The following is an 8,935-nucleotide window of genomic DNA, read 5'->3' as shown; positions in this document are numbered from 1 at the left end:
CGAAACCAGCTCCAGGAATTCGCCGTCTCGGACAAGGCCGTGAGCGCTCAGCTGCCGCCGGAGTTAAAGCCAGACACTGATTGCTGGCACCAGGAATTCAGAAAACATTCAGAAAACACGTTTCCCAGGGAAGGTGGGACATGAATCCCCATTTTGTTGCATATAATATCCATTTCCCTCAGTAAAACTCTACAAAAGTTATTCATGTTGACCTTTTCTAGTAGAAGCAGTACTAGCTGAACACTTCAATAAACATCTTTTTTCCTACATGCATTCTTTAAAGATGAGTGAAGCTGCTCACATGGAAGCATTTAGAGAGACAAAACAAAATAATAAAAATGAAAAAATAAAAAGGCCTATCATTTTCCAATTAAATTTCTTTTGCCAAGACACTCATGAAAATAACGTTGCTGACTGAATCACAGCATTATACAACTTGGACAGGGAATAAACTCTTATTTGCAGCTAGGATTTTTGTGAACAGAATCTCAGAACCTCCTTTCCAACACTCTCTTCACCCATACACATGCTTCATCACAGACACTTTCATTGAGAGCTAAACTAATTTTGATGGATGTGTTCATGTTTTTTTAAGAGCATATGTCCTATTCTCCCACTCAGTGCAGGGCCTGCTTTTTCTTTTTTTGGTTTTTGTACCCCTCATAAAAATTTTAACGGGTACCACAGAAGCCAAGGCTGCACCCATAGGAGAAAGCTAAACTTCAAGTAGTCCAAAGCAGGTGTACATGTCTATTTTAATTTAAGAATTGCTTATTGTGATTTAACATAAATTATAAGCTTATTCCCAGCTGAAGTTAAGCCTTGCTGATAAAGACATTGCCGATTATTAGGCAAAGTGAAACAACAAGGGTTTCGATGCAAAGTGCTATCTGACATTCACTATGCAGGCAGATGGGAAGATTAAGATGCGCCCACAGAGCAGCTCACATGCAAAGGCAGCCAGGGATCATTGTGCCCTCAGTGTGCTGGCAGAGCTGCTCTTCAGCGTTAACATATCTGACTTGTGCCAGCCCAAAGGGGCCACATTAAGGACAGTTTTGTTATTCAGAGTAATTTTGACTGAAACAGGTTAGGAGCCATTCAGAGGAGCTGCTACTCCCACCCCATGAGGACACTAAAGGTTACTTCTTCCAGCGAGATTTGGAAAATAACATATTTCTGTCACTTAGGTACTGTTATTTTCACATGCAGAAAAGCCCTTTGAGAGTCATGCTTAGCCTGGAAGTGATGTAGGAGGAAGCTTGGGCTGCTGCAACCAGCCTGGTATTTATTCCAGAGCTGCTTGTGCTCACTTTGAAGTCAATTGCAATATTCAGTGGCTTCAACTAGGGTGCAGGTTTGGCTCACTCCTAGCCACTGAGGCTGGATAAATAGAGGGATTCATACAAGTCCCACAGCTTTGACACTGCATTCATAAGCAGAGAACTGCACCGGCTATGGCAGCATATGGAGTGTTTTAGGGACAAGGCAACCTTTGTATGGAAACCTCACTAGCTGCCGTTTTCAGACAGGGTGTGAGGTGTTTGCTTAACATATTTCATTTCTGGAAATTTTTCCACAGGGTTGATAACCTCAGAGCCCACGCTCTTCAGGAGCTTCGGCTGGTGCAAATTGCTCTTCCTGCAAAAACCGTTATGGACAGCACATGTTCTTGTAAGCAACAGAAAAAGATAAAGCATGCTGCCAAAGCTATTGCACTATATCAGTACAAACTCAAAGTTGCATAACATCACCATTAAGGGAAAATTTTCTGTAAACCCAGATGATTGTAATTAAGTTACAGATTAGACTTTTTAATATATTGGAAACACTTTGTAAGTGGTTAGGGTGTATCTTTCATTTTCAGTGGAATAAGGGGAACTGTTAAGAGAACCATGTGAAGCTGATGGATTAAAGCCTGAGACAAAGACACTGATTAGAGAGACTGGTTTTGATCTAAGCTGTGAATTTGCGTGAGTATCTATGGGAATATTTATAAATTTGTTAGAGAAGGGTAGAATTTTGGAGACTGGAGACCTTAAAACAGGAAAAGAGATTCTGCTGAAACTGAGTCAGGAAGAAATCAGACCCCTTTATTTGCCTGTACATGTGCCTCTGACTGAAGGATTTATGCTGTTCCACCAAAATCCCAGCTAACATGTAGTTTTCCTGGTTATGAAAACAGACAGATGAAAACCTATGATAAGTGACTCAAGTGTAAGCAATACAGAATAGCCTGTTTGGAAATGTAGGCAGCCCAAAACAAGAGCTTGAACTTCCATAGGCATCTTGATGGAGTCTGGTTTCCCACACTGCCTCTGGGGCAAAAAACCAGCACTGGGTGAAATTTTGTTAGCAATAGGAATGCTGTGCCTAGGGCTTTCCTACTGATTCAACTCTACATTCTGACTGTTGAGGTTCTTACCTGCTCCGCTTCTCTCACACCTCCACAGGGGAAAGGGATTCTTGATGCTCTTAGAGAGAGGGACACCCATGTCTTCACTCTGGGAGGAAGACACATATCTCCATTCTTGGCAGAAGAAAGCAGATGACAGCAAAGCCCTTACTTCTTTGTACAGTAGAGCAGTGAACCTTGTCCCCTGCTTTGTTCAACCTGACAAAAATCATTAAAACAAATTAATTTCATGGCACTTGTCAGGAAAAATCTAAGGCTGTGAGACTCACAAGAACAAGTACATGAAGAAATAATAATGTTTTCATGTGGATCCTGTATTTTAGACACATGCATGAAGGAATTGCATGGCAGAGATGTAACACTTTCTGAAATATCAAACAGGATGCATATTAAGTATTGTTCATGCTTTTGATAGGTCCCTCATAAAGAAGTGGCACCTGATTAAAACAGACAAAAACCAACCACAAAACCAGAGATCACCTGTTTTGGTATATTATGTATCTTTTCCTGGGGATATGTACAGTTATATACTCATAAGTCACACAAGTGAGCATTCAGGACATTAAATACTAACAATTCATTCACTCGTATTTTATGCAAGGATGAAGATCTAGCTCCAGCAATATATTTATGTAATTTCTCAACCCACTATTTCTTCCTTTCAATTCTATTCAATACCTAATAGGTGGTTGGTTCAAACAAGTGACAAAGTGTAATCTGAAAAGTGCCAATTTTTGTCACCCTAGATGTGTAAAAATATATAATTACATAAAATACAGAAAGCATTTTCAGAAGGATGGCATGTCAATTTCTAAGTCACAGAGCTAGATGTTACTTGCACTTTAAATTATTGCTTCCCTTAGAGTTTATTAACATAAAAATAGATGTTAACAGGAGCTCCACATAAAGCCCACTTCTGCTGGCCTCCAGCAGCATTACATCTGATACTCCCACAGGGAAGCTCACAGTATAGTTGCTGCCAAAAAGGGACAAGGACGCTCTCTCCTTTCCACCCTTCACTTCCAGCCCAGCTTGCTTTGATCCCTGCTAGATCAGCTTAGCTCCTACCAGGAGGGGAGATCTAAAAGCCTTAAGATTTCCAACTAGGACTATCTTTCTAACACATTTTGTCTCAAAAGTACATTAAAATGGTTTACTGGTAAAGTAACTGTTATGTCCTAATTTGACTAATTGCAGCCATTTTCCTTAAGAGTTCACAAAAGGAAAACTATGCAGAAACATGCAGTACAGCATACTATATGACATGTATTTATTATATGTATATTATATACATACCTTTTAAGGCTTGTTTTCAATCAGCTCAGTTTAGGAAACCTAAACCCAGATTGGAATCAGAACATCTTCTGCACACTGTTCCCAAACTAACTGCAGAAGCCATGCAATGCAGCTGATACAGAGAGGAAAACAAGGATAGTTTCTTCAGTCAAAATTACAGGAAACCTACCAGCAGCAAGTTTTAATTTTTGTTTAGTCTTTAAGGTTTTAATATGTAAACTAGTATTTAGCCGGGTTAGAACCTCCAAACCTCATGTGTTAAGCATGCATTTTGAACTGAGGTTTACTTTTACTCCTACTGACAACTGTCGTTCTGTATAAGGATTTCTAACATGTGGACAGTGATGCCACAGCCCGGGTAAGACAGCAGCAAACAAGGCCTAGAATCCTTGCTGTTGGGATAGGTGAAGAGTTTGCACATCATCTGAAGCACGGTCATACTGCTTTCTGACATTGTATTGACCCAGTACCAATTCATTTGAAGAGAAGTCTTTGTGGGAAAACCCACAAAATCACAACAGCATTTCCTGCAAACACTGCATTTTCCTAGTGCCTCTTCCAAACTTCAGTTCCAACCTCATACTTTTCCAAGTGGATTAGTGCCATAACAGCACAAAAACAGAACCAAGTGATGGAAACTAGTATGTTAATTCCATACAACATCTGCACCCCTGATTTCACAGGTGCTGTCTTCTTCCTTTTTCCATATCAATTTTTCAGCATTTCCATCACTTAAATATTCCATGGGTGACAATTCAAAGATAAAATACCTGAGAGTTTACACACTAAAAGCAAGCAGAAATGAAGAAAAAACAAAACAAAAAAACAACCAACCAAAACCAACACCAAACCAAAACACACACACACAAAAAAACCCACCACATTTCTGTGAGTATTATAACACTGTTTTTCAGGCTGCCAAGGAACCCAGAGTATGAGCCAGCCTGTGGTTTATTTTTGGGAGTGCTAGCTTGGAACCCAAGTGGTCCAGGTTAACCTACAGGCTTCCTGGATTAACTTAGTCAAGTTCAGATCCTCTGAAGATACAGGTACATACAGCCTGTGTTGATTTTGAGCCCTGAAAAACTCATATGTGTCGTTTGCTGACTCTACCTTATGAGAAAGGGAGCTCACTCACAGTTGTTCTGGGTTATAGTTCACTTATTTACAGTCCTGTTAGTTGATTGGTCTTTTGGAAAGATTGTCTCCCAAATACTTTCACTCTGTGCTAGCCAACAAAAGGTATTCCTTTTCCTTCATCAGTTTTGTTACTATTCCTGAGCATTCCTTAGGTTTTCTACTTACTTTTGTTTTGCATGTGGTTTCCAAATCATGCAGTTTGCAGCTCTTCTGTGCACCTGTGTTCCTCCTTCATAACTGGGCTTTCAGTGAAACCAGCTCCCTGCAAGACAATATCATGTACTTGTATTCCTCTCCCCTGCTTGTTCCTCTGCAGGCTCTTTGTACCCTCTAGCATATTTAATGATATTTAAGAGACAGCATTAACCTCAACCTGTGTTACACTCATGAGAAAATTCTACCACTTAAAATCCACTGCTTAGAGGCAAGCTTAGCTGAACTAATTTCTACAGTCCAGCTTAATTTTCCCTGTGCATTCCTGTTGCAATGGGAGATGGCAAAGTTTAAGGGCTCTGCATTGCCCTTAGTCTGAAAGCAGGTGGTACAGTGTATGGCGTGACTTATGTATGCTGAGGAATGCAACAACACAGCCGTTTCATAAACTGAACCACAATTTGTGATGGACTGTACAGACTGTGTTATCAAAGGGCATCTACCCAAGATTCATGTAGGTCTATGGTATGCAGGATCTTTGCTGAAACTATTTTCTTGCACATAGTTTTGCATTTTTCCCAAAACAATCATGCTGTGAGCTTTGATCTGTGGGGCTGTCTATCTGAACACCTTCCATTGTTACTAAATTCATTTGAATTAAGATAAGAGCTAATTCGATGCTCCGGGCTACAGAAGTTATGGAGTGTTGAGCATATGTAAACCATTACCCTTCAAATGCAGAAGAATATAGTCTTGAAATAAACAATTCCATCAAGGAGTAACAGATGGAAGTGCTTTAGTTTCCATTTTGTATCAACACAAACTTGTCATTAAACTCCTAAACTTTTACAATTGGATAGCTCTGTGTTTACTGATTGGTGTACATAACCTGGCTTACTTTGGCAGCCTGACACAACACACTCATATAAGTCACTAGTTCAGCCCTTTGCAGGTTGGGTTTTCTACAGTCTGTTTAGACTTTCTGCTTTGGGTTGTATCTTGTGCAAAATTGAATTCTGAACTCCAATTAACATCTACTTCCAAATAATAGGTAACAGGAAAAGGAGCTCACAGAAACAGGGTGAGCTGGCCCTGGCATGCACACCCCACCTACAGAGTTTAAGCTCCCAGTATGGGAAAACAGGTGAATATTTGGTGGCATTTTTAAGTACTTGTGAATGCAAGTCAATTGAGTGACTGGGAAACCCATCCGAATGGGTTCTAGATCAGCTGTTTATCCCTGCGTGTCAACTGTGGCAGTCTGCAGTACCATTATGAACTCTGCTTCGTCATCGTAAATTACTTTCCAGCCCCACAAAGTTTCTGGGTGGAAATTAATATGACATAAACACAGATTACTACATCTCCCCCCCTTCCTTGTCTCCAGGAAATGGAGAGTGAAGCAACTCAGGCAATCCGACACTCAGCAGTATCACAGAGTTTTCAAATCAGGTCAGTAGTTGAGCAGTGAATTTCCTCCTCTTGAGCAGAAGAAAAGCAAGGTTCTCTGATAAGTTCTCAGGAAGCTGAAGAGACCCAACCATACACTGTATTTCAATAGCACGTTTAAAAACATTATCTTTGCATTTTCTGTTGAAGGAAATTTGTTTTGTGGCAGAATTTCTGAGAAAATATAAACCAAATACGAATGAAGACAGTTTTTCTGGCACTTGCCGTGCTCCATGGTAGTCTGAACAAGGCAAGGGATTTGTACTAAGCTGGCAGCAGGTTAACTCCACTGATTATAACAGCTGTTGTTCCCCGTAAGCTGTATTAAATTCATGCTGTTTACTACTGGTCTTTCAATTATTTTCAATAGCAAGGTATTGCACTGCTTTTCCTCTTACTCAAGCACTACCTCTTTCTTTGGCATTTTCCATACTGCAAGCGCAGATTGAAATATTAAAGACTTCCATTATAACTCGTATGCAAACTGAGAAGGCATGAGCTATTACAAGTACCTACACCTACAATATCAGAGACTTACCACTCCAAGATCTTAAAGGCCTGCAATGCAAGGTTATGCGTGATATTGGTCACTTACCAAAGATCTGCAGTTGGTAAGGGGGTCTCTCAACTTTGAGGAGTAACCTTGAAAGGTGTCCCAGCTCAGGGAGAGATCCCTGCCATGCAGCCAGCTGCTGAGCAGGGAGAGCTCAAAAAAGTCTCACTCAGGCTGTCATATTTATAAAATAAAATGGTTGGCTTGTAGTCAACTTACATGTGATGGACGTAAGAGGCTCCTTGTACCACAACTTTCTTTGTTACTTGACAAATGAGCCTTGGAAGAACCAGCTGCTATTCATGTGTTAATCACATGGTTGTGTTCCAGTATCCAAACTCTCATAACACCCAAGCTCGCCAGATCACCCTTTTCTTTGAGGGTTTTCAAAGAACAGGCTGGAACTAGAGAAGGTCATGGCCCACTCAAAGCCTAAGACCTTTACCTCTTTTGGGGCCTCACCCAAACTACTTGTACTTCGGTCAAAGAGTCAAGTGCATCTGTCACTTCTACTGTTTACTACACTTCTAATAATTAAGCTAGCTTTTGTACAATATGCTTTAGATCTAAACTAAAATGTTTCTTACCTTGCTGTAGATATCAGATGCTGGGCAAGGGATCTCTTGACTGCGAGGAGTAGCTCTGAGAGGCATCCCTGCTGAAGAGAAGATCACCACCATGCAGCCCACTGCCATGCAGGAGAGCTCAACAGGCTCTGGAAGCTATGAATTTTTCTAGCATAAAGTGATTAACGCGTAGTCAAATAAACCTTTTGTGTACGTGCAGGTGTGCAGCCGTAGCATCTTTAGTTTCCTGTGGCCCCAGCTGAGGCTGGTGCTGTTAGTTCCTGATAAGGCATGACCTAAATTCCTTAGGTTTCTGAGAAGATACAGCTTAGCACAATTTCTCAAGGTTTGCACAACACAGCTGGCTTCAGCCAGCCCTATTTGTTGGTGGTGCCCGAACCAAAGTACTATTAACTGAAGAGTGGGTGCACCCATCACACCATACAGCTTGGGAAACAATTTTAGAAAACAAATATCTCCGTTCTTGTATCCCCTTGCCTCCTATGTAACTATTCCATACTCTTGTCTTACAGCAGCGTTTCTATGATTACCTACTCCTTACTTTCTCATTGCTTTGCACTTCTACTAGAAAAAGAAGATGGGGTTTGGCGTCACTCATTCACAAAGCTCTGTTTAGCCTCGATTCTAGCTTTGGCACCTTACAGCTCCTCCTGTCAGGACATGCATCCACAGCTTTTCACCTTTACTGTACTGTTCACTAGACTTGAATCATCTCCCATATCTTCTGCTCTTCTCTCCTCACCTTTAAATCCTTTGTTAGGGTGCACCATACTGAACTATCTTTCTATTCCCTCATCTACTATATATGCCCCTCTTTCTTATTTGTGTGGTGATTTTGTTGGGTAAGGAGTGCCTATAGCTTATGCATATATTAAATGTGTCAAAATAATCATGGAGCTGAAAATACTCAGTGAACATCAAGATCTGGGTAATTTTGTCTCAGTATAGGCCTAGTATGTGACTTTAGCCTGTCCATGCTTCAGATTTCCTTCCCTAAAATTTGAGATAAATATCACTCCTCTATCCTCAGTCTGAGGATAAACCCAAGAGGACTACGCATAAGGATAAATATAATATGTATAGAATCATTCTTTGTAATTATTAGACAAAATTGAGAGGCTTAATAAAAAAATTCCCAAGAGTGCCAAACAACAAAGTTCAAACTGTAACCTGTCAAACCTTCTGTTCATTGAATCTGAAGCCCATGGGGTCATTTGTGCAAAGCAAGCTGTGAGGGGCTCCTTCACCTCAGTGATGATACAGGTCAGCATCTTCTCAAGTCATGCCTCCAGCTGCAGCAGCATCCTGCTGTGGCAAAGCACTTCTTCAGGGCGTAACTCA

The 8,935-nt window shown here is 40.7% G+C and overlaps 1 long non-coding RNA gene across 1 annotated transcript; it reads right to left on the bottom strand.

Annotated features, from left to right (window-relative positions):
• Nucleotides 1-2,431: 2,431 nt before the first annotated feature.
• On the bottom strand, nucleotides 2,432-7,684 carry LOC309440140. Its single transcript, XR_014184137.1, has 3 exons — nucleotides 7,595-7,684; nucleotides 5,018-5,114; nucleotides 2,432-2,614 (listed from the first exon to the last, which is right to left on the bottom strand). It is a non-coding gene; the product is annotated as an uncharacterized lncRNA (long non-coding RNA).
• Between the last annotated feature and the right edge of the window lie 1,251 nt (nucleotides 7,685-8,935).

Source organism: Streptopelia decaocto (genome assembly GCF_964273445.1).
Source record: "Streptopelia decaocto genome assembly, chromosome: 5".
Lineage (NCBI taxonomy): Eukaryota > Metazoa > Chordata > Aves > Columbiformes > Columbidae > Streptopelia > Streptopelia decaocto.
Note: the sequence above shows the minus strand (reverse complement) of the source record. Positions and strands in the feature narration are given on the sequence as shown.